Consider the following 8,754-nt stretch of genomic DNA (forward strand, 5'->3'; position numbering starts at 1 on the left):
CATCCAATAGTCGATGCACAACTGCAATGATTCATCCTTCTTTTTTACGAACAAGACAGACGCTCCCTAGGGCGAGACGCTGGGTTGGATGAATCCCTGATTCATCAACTCCTGCAACTGCTTCTTGAGCTCTTCAAGCTCGGTTGACGCCATCCGATATGGAGCCTTTGAAATTGGTGCAGTACCGAGCAACAATTCGATGCTGAACTGCACCTCACGAGGTAGAGAAAGCCCTGGCAGTTCCTCCAGAAAGACGTCTAAGAAATCTCGAACAACCTTCAAGTCTCCCATCGAGACTCACGTCGTCCCTGACTGGATGACACTGACCAAGAAAGCAGTGCATCTTTTCCTCAAGTAGTTCTGCGCCGTGAGTGACAAAATCAACTTGCCCGCACAGACAGGTTTCATGATCTTGAATTCCACCTTGAGCATTCTTGGTGGAGATAAAAAAATCCTGCTATCTTGGAATGATACTTGTGCATCCAATCCATGCCTAGGATGATGTCAAATTACGTCATCTCTAGCAGGATAGCACAAGCTGGCAAATGTTGATCTGCCAAGACTACGTCCAACTCTGGTACGTAGGTCGCACAATTGGTGTTTTTCCCAATCGAGTTATACACTTCAAGGGTATTATACAAAAGTTTTACAGGTATATGCAAAAACTCGACAAAATTTACCGAAATAAAAGAGTGTGTGGCACCATAATAAAAAAGCACAAAAGCTGCTTGGTTAGCGACAAAAAGGGTACCTTACACTAGGTTCTCTTAGTCAACTGCTCGGCCTTGGCGGTGTACACGCATCCCAGTGCCTTTCTCTAACCGCTTGATTACGGTTGCGACGACTGATATTGTTGTTGCTACGGTGGCCGAGGGAGCAGAGGTACTCCGTTGTTCTGCCTGAGGTCATCAACTGCCTTTTTGCGACAATCGCGGACGTGATGACCCATCTTGCCACAATACAGGCATTCGCCTATCTCGAGCGGGCACACCTGCCCATAGTAAGATCGTCGACATCTGGGGCATACCTTGCCAACCTGCTGCCTGGCTGCAGGGTTGCCCTGAGGCCGTTGACGCTTTTAAGGAGAAAATTGTTTCTTTCCTCCTTCGATCTTTACAAGAAAGAACGACCGTTTGCCTGGGTCATCGGATGGTGTCTTCGGCTCACCACCCGTAGCGGGTGGCTTCCTGCTTTGAGTACTCCTAGAGCGCTCTTAGGCTTTACTCAAGAGGGTGGCGACAACAACTGCCGCAGAGAAGGTCGAGGGCATGTTAGTTAGGACCCGATACATGAGCCCCTCCTTTAGTCCTCAAATAAACTTTTCTGCCCGCTAACGATCATCCGTGAACAGGTTGGAGCAGTACGGTTCTAAACTCTGGAATTTGGTGATATAATCCGTCAAACTCGAATCATCCTGGCTGAGCTCCAAGAACGCCATCTTCTTATTCTCTCTCGCATGAGGCGGGAAGTAGTTCTCCAAGAAAGCCTTTCTGAAAGCTTCCCAAGTAATGAGTGAAATTCCCATAAACTGCACACCCTGAGTCATATCCCACCAACTGCGGACATTGTCCTTCAGCCTGAAGGTCCCGAATAACATCTTCTTGTCATCAGGGACTGAAAAGACCTCGAACACACATTCCACCTCCTTCACCCAGTTATCAGCCATGTCTGGGTCGGGCTTGCCGTCGAAGGTCGGGGAGTCAAGCTTAAAAAATTTCTCATACGTTACTGCGGTATGCGGGCTCAGTTCAGGAACGAGCGCTGGTTATCTTTAGGAACGAATCTGGTCTTGCATAGCCGCTGTCAAGGTACTTAGGAAATCTATCACGAATCTCCGCTGATCTGACCATTTGTCAGTCAACTCTTCGTTTGAGTTCTTTACCATCCTTGAAGCAAACAAGGGATACAAAGATCAGAAATTTCAAGAAGCTAAAAAAAAAGTCAAAAACATAAGTATTATTCATGCTTAACATGAGTAGTTTACAAAAACTCAACAATGTTGGTACATAAGCAGAATGTGTCAAGTCACTTAGCTTAACAATGCAAAATATACCTACTAAGCAAGAGGAAATGTATACTCACAGCGCGATGCAGATGCTCAATGATAAAAAATCCTTGTTTCTCTTAACTTTGATACCAAGTTGTAATGCCCAAAATTTTTAAACTTTCGAACTTTTCATAAAACAGGCAAGAGATTAGAAAAAATCTCTTTCCTTCAGAGTTCGTTTATAAAATCATCGTAAGTCTATTCTTTTATTAAATTCAGAAAGGCAAGCTGACAACTTTGGGCACGTTAGCTAAAAGAACCAAAATGCACAAACCATGCCACTTGCAAGACACTTGGAAAGCCACTTCCATTAAAAGAAGTTTCCAAATAGTACAAAATTCAGATATCCCAAGGAAAATCTATTACAAAACCCAAAACTTCCAGGACGTGAGCTAAAAGCAAGAAGAAGAAAGTCTTGAAGCCATCTTGCCATCGCGCCATCGCTCGTAGTGTACCTAATCATCACCTGTACCCATAGAATGAATTAGTTTCATGAAAAAAACTAGTAAGTGCACGAGAGAGACTACAGAAAACTGAATTAAGTGCATTTAATTCAATAGATTACACATTTTAAAGCAGATATACAATTAAACAGGTAAGCAGTGCAACTGTCAAACACAACATAACAATTTATTTGATCGTAAGCTGTGAACTACTACGCAATAAGCAAGTAAGCAAGTCTCATGACCCATCAACCAGTGTGAACAGACTTTATGTTTTGATATTATTGCTCTACGAGTACGCGCAAGTAAAACGTAGAAACAACTGAAACTAGTTTGGGCGTCTGTTATTCTATGTATTTTCAATAACCCGAATAGCTAGCTGAGTCCGCTCCTAAGGAGATGACTTTAGCCGAGAGAGGGTTTCCCAAAGACAGATAAGTGGCAACAGATGCATCCAACTTCTGCAGAAGTCCATGGGATCTACCACCTAGGATAATGTCTGGTAGTCCCTTCCCCTAACTCCAATGACTGGGGAGGCCGGATCTTTACCCATGGGGTGGTTGTTAACAACCTGTCCATTAGAGTTTTGTACCACTCCGTCCTCTCCATTGATAGACAACAAGAAGTGAATGGGTGCGTTAGGGGTTGCTTAACTAACAACTCATCCTATGATGTGGTCTTTAAACCACTCGAGCATCTAGCTTGTGAAGGTGATCAGTCACCATTTAAGTGATTACAACATTATGCATTTAGCACTATTCGAGGTCGTACAACCATCTCATCCGATCATCGCAGTACTAGCGTGTAGTGCACGACTACAAGTACTCTATGATGAAAAGGGTATAGCTCCTCAATAGGAGCCTCAACAGAAGTGTTTCACAAAGATATAATGTTTCTCAAACTTTACTTTTGACATTCTTTATCTTTTGAAACAACCAGCAGCTTGTGCCAACATTTAGCATGCAACTTTCTAGAATCTCATCCGCTATCAGGGTATCTACATGCCTCGCATGGCTTGATACCGACCTCGATAGACAGGATACAGATTTCTCAACAAAACTCCCGTTAAGAAGTTCGCTCAAACCCTAAATCGTCTACAGAACTGCGTACTCGAAGAACCAGGATCCTTGTGAGGTATCCCCCTCCTTAGACGAGGATGAATCGCTAAGCTCCCGACTCAACTCTTGTCGCAAGAAGGAGAGCGATAAGTGCCTCTTGCATCCTCCACGAGGATGCCTCTAACAACATATATGCAAAAGCAGTAACAACATATATGCAAAAGCATGAGCCTGAGTGCAAAGCGCAACGGTAAAGTAAAGACTGTAAGCAGAAGTGCAACGCAAAGCCTAGGCGCAACGGGCGACAACAAAGTAAAGACTGTAAGCAGGAGTTCAACGCAAAACCTGGGCGTAATGCACGACGGTAAAGTAAATACTGATAGAAAGTAAAAAACAAGGATCACAAAACCGCATCCTTGAGTTAAATGTGTACTCGTATAAATATATATTTGTATATATATATATATATATATATATATATATTTAATTATCTTTTTTAGTTAATTGAACTTAATTCAATTGTCCAAGTCCTTCGTGCAATCTTCCCCTACCTTGGAGAGTTGCGAGCTTGCTGGTGTCTACGGCTGTAAGTGATTGTCGGTTCAGTTCGCGGGGCGTGAACGGGTTTGATTGCAACTGCAAATATGCGATATTAACATGCAACCAAGACGAAAAGCAATAGCAAGGAGAAGACTCGACTTTTCTGATATATAGGGCTGGGACCAACAATCCCAACCGACCCGATAAAAAGGATGGGGCAGGGCTGAATGACCCTTTCCATCAAAAGAACAGGTGCAGGGGCCATCGACCCCTGCTGGTTATTTAAAAAGGCAGGGGCCTTCGGCCCCTGCTGAAAATTTTAAAAGGGCAGGGGGCCATCGACCCCTGCTGAAAAAGATAAAGGGCAGAGACCGATGGCCCCTGCTAAAACAACAAAAGGGGTAGGGGTCGATGGCCATTGCTAGACAAGGTGAAGGGAAGGGGCCTTTGGTCCCTGCTGGAACAGTAAAAAGGGAAGGGGCCTATGGCCCCTACAGGGAAAATGAGCAGAGAGAGAGAGAGAGAGGCGCGGGGGCCAACATCCCCCCTGCGGCTTCTGGGAGAGGAGGCAGGGGCCAATGACCCCTGTTGGTTTGCTTAACAGGGAAACGAGACAGGGGCCAAAGGCCCCTGTCATTTCTGAGAGGAAAAAGGAGGCAGAGAGGGATCTTGACCCTCCCTGGTAGAGACAAAAGGGCAGGCAGGGGCCCCAAAACCCCCATGTCAGAACCCTCCTCACAGGCGGCAGGGGTTTTACCCTTGCCGACCTGTCGGCAACTGGTAGGGGCTCCCCAAAACCCCCATGCCAGAACCCTCCTCACAGGCGGCAGGGGTTTTACCCTTGCCGACCAGTCGGCAACTGGTAGGGGCTAAAGCCCCTGCTGCACGACCCTTCCTCATCGTAAACAACCGACGAAAAGGGGCTTTTGCCCCCGTCTGTCGACGACAAGGAGAAGAAGAGAAAAGAGAAAGAGGAGGCAGCAGAAGAAAAAAGAAAAGGGAAAGAAAAGGCATACCTGGTGGTTGTCGGAGGTGATTTGGGTTGTTGACGGTCGAACGGGAGGTCGCAGGTGGTGTCAGGTTGACAGGAGTCTCTGGAATAGCTCGCCGAAGAGGATCGCCGGTGGCGGTGACCGTGGATGAGCAAGAGAGAGTAAGAGAGGCAGTCGGGGGGAGAGAGAGAGACGAGAGAGCAGAGGAGGGGTTTCAAGAACCTTCCAACCCTCGGCCACGTTGTCTTTAAAAGACAACGGAGGCGATGCCGCAGGTGGGTGCGGGTCGGGTCTGGGTTCGGATCCGACTTGAATCCAAGTTTTTTTTTTTTTTTGAGTTTTCATATTGCATCTCCTCAATGACATTCTGAACAACAGGTGAATCAAGAGGATCTAAGTCAACAAGATCTTCAGTGCTAGGCTCAGTTGTCTTAAACTTGTCAATGTCTTCAATAGTCTGATCTTCCAAGAAAACAATATCTCAGCTTCTGACAACCTTTTTATCAATTGGATCATACAATTTGTAGCCAAATTCTTTATGCTCATAGCCAAGAAATATGCACTGCTTTGCTTTAGGATCAAGCTTGAACCTCTCATCCTTTGGAATATGAACAAAAGCTCTACAGCCGAATACTCTCAAGTGATCATAGAAGACTTCCTTCATTGTCTAAACTTTCTCTAGAACATCGTCATTCAACAAAATAGAAGGAGACAAATTGATAAGATCAACTGTTGTCATCATTGCCTCACCCCAAAAAGATCTTGACAATTTAGAATGTGACAACAAACATCTGACTCTCTCAAGAATGATGTGATTCATTCTCTCTGCAACCCCATTATGTTGAGGTATCTTTTTTACTATCTTTTCTTGCCTGATGCCATGATTGGTGCAATACTGATCAAATGGCCCAATGTATTCACCACCATTATCCGAGCGAAAACATTTCAACTGTCTACCAGTTTCTCTTTCAACCATGGCTTGAAAATGTTTAAATACATGTAAAACTTGATCTTTAGTTTTCAGTGTATAAGTCTAAACTTTTCTAGAGTGATCATTAATAAAAGTAACAAAATATAGTGCACCACCAAGTGTCTTAACCTTTAAAGAATCACATACATCAGAATGTACCAAATCTAGAACATGAGATTTTCTAGATGCAATGTTTCTACGGACTGATACTCTATTTTGTTTATCATGAAAATAATAAACACATGTTTTCAAAGATGTACCTTTTATCTCCGCTAGAAGCTCTTTCTTGAACAAAACTTGCAATCCTTTCTCACTCATATGCATAAGCCTTATATGCCATAAATCGATGGATGAATCATTCTCTGCAACATTCACAACACCCTTGCAAATCTTTACTTGTATAGTATAATGAGAACAAGTCTTCTTTCCTTTTGCTAACACCAGAGAACCTTTGGATAGCTTCCACCTTCCATCACTGAAATTGTTGTTGTAGCCTTCATCATCCAACTTTTCGGCAGAGATTAAATTTAGTCGAATATCCGGTACATGCCTCACATCTTTAAGCAATAATTTGCAACCAATATTTGTTTTCAAGCAAATGTCACCTATACCGATAATTTTTGACATATTTACATTTCCCATTCGAACATTTCTGAAATCACCTTGCGAGTAAGAAGTAAAGAAATCAGCCTGCGAGGTAACATGAAATGGAGTTCCAGAATCAATTACCCAATCTGTCTCTTGTCCAATCAAATTAATGCTAGTATCATCACAGATAATCATGAGTTCATCATCTGTGACTGCAGCTATATCATTTTGCATTTCCTCTAAATTTTTCTTTTTGTTCTGCTCTTTGAACTTGAGTTTTCTGTACTCCCATTTCATGTGCCTTTTCTTGTGACAATAATAACACTCGACGTCTTTCTTTTAACTCGAGCTTGAACGGCCTCTAGATTTGTCACGATTGTGCAAAACCCTACTGTTACTCCTACCTCTCTTTTGATTTTCCATCACAAGTGCCTCAGAGTGAGGACTTGATGATTTTCTTCTTGTCTCTTCATTCAATAGACTGCTGGTAACTTGGCTCATTGTTACCATTCCATCAGGTGCGAAATTACTAACTGTGACCATCAAGGTTTTCCAACTTTCAGAAAGTGAACTAAAAAGTAACAAGGCTTGCAACTCTTCATCAAAGGTAATTTTCATGGTGGCCAACTGATTCACAATGCTCTTAATCTCATTCAAATATTTTGCAATAGAAGTACCCTCTTTATATTTGAGATTCACAAGCTTTTGAAATAGGAAAGCTTTATTCACTGCCGCCTTTTTATCATAAAGACTCTCCAGTTTGATCCAAAGACCATGTGTTGAATTTTCTGTAGAGACGTGATGAAAAACACTATCATCAATCCATTGCCGAATGAAACTGACAGTTTTTCGGTCTAGCTTTTTTCACTCATCATCTTTCATCTCTTCTAGTTTGTTGCTATCACCCTCTATGGGTCCATCCAAATCTTTACAAACCAAACGATCTTTCATTTTTGTTTTTCAAGTCATCCAATTTGTGTCATTCAAGCTAATCATATGCCCAACGTTGTTTTTCATAATTTTCACACATAAAATATAACGAATATGAACTGGATTAACAAAACTTTAATACCAGATATTGAGAAGAACAAGCTTTCTCACAAGTGAAAATCAATGAAAGCAATATATATATATATATATATATATATATATATATATATATATATATATATATATATATATATATATATATATATATATAGCAACAAAAAATTAAAGAAGCCCAACAATTCTCCATGATACTAAAAAAACTGAACTCAATAATATCAATTAAATTAAGTGGTAACACGAGAGAGAGAGAGAGTGGTTTTGTAGGTCATCATGGTAAGATGGTGGCAGCCTCATTCATTTTTGGGAAAGTTGTGTCTAGTAAGAAATTGCTTTTAACCAACGGGGCTCCCCTTGTCTGGTAGGAACAGCTAGTGCACATCACCTTGGGATGCTGCAGGTTCAAAACCCAATGATATAGTGTAACTGGTAGGGGTCTGCTTGCCTTTCAGAAAAAAAAATTGCTTTTAGCAATTTTTAGATAATTAGAAAATTTTATTAAATGAAAAAATTAACTGATTTTTTAGGTAAAAGTAACCTGATATTTATTTGGTTAGGCCAACTACTTTTCGGGTTGAGGATTTGGGTTTAAATTTAGTCAAAATACTGAGGTGATGGTTATTTGGGAGAATGAGGTTCAGTAGGAAGTTTATGAAAATGAGATAGCAGGTGAGGTGATATCTCATTTGTATTTGCACTTAAAACTGGATTTGGTAACTACCACAATCTAGACAGATAGCTGTAAATTTCGGGAATTGATAGCTTTCACTCTCTTTTTTATGACAAAGTTTCCTGCCAAATCAGGTAATCTGTGGGCCGGGTCATTGACACCCAAGCCCTTATGGAGCCCACAAGTGAAAGGCACCTTGAGATTTTTTTTTTTTTATATAGAAATCCAGTGAAAGTTAAACCTGGGATGAAGGGGTCAGCACCTTCTCCCGAAATGCATACTCCTTCAAACACTCAGCTCCCAAGTAGAGCCTTAATTTATGGGCAAACCAAATAATATAATGATGTCGTGAGTCATGAACTTGTTGCAAAATTTAAGACTTGAAAGATGACTTGGTGC

This window comes from Nuphar pumila, chromosome 6, assembly GCF_984573655.1.
Source record: "Nuphar pumila chromosome 6, dmNupPumi1.hap1.1, whole genome shotgun sequence".
Classification (NCBI taxonomy): Eukaryota; Viridiplantae; Streptophyta; class Magnoliopsida; order Nymphaeales; family Nymphaeaceae; genus Nuphar; species Nuphar pumila.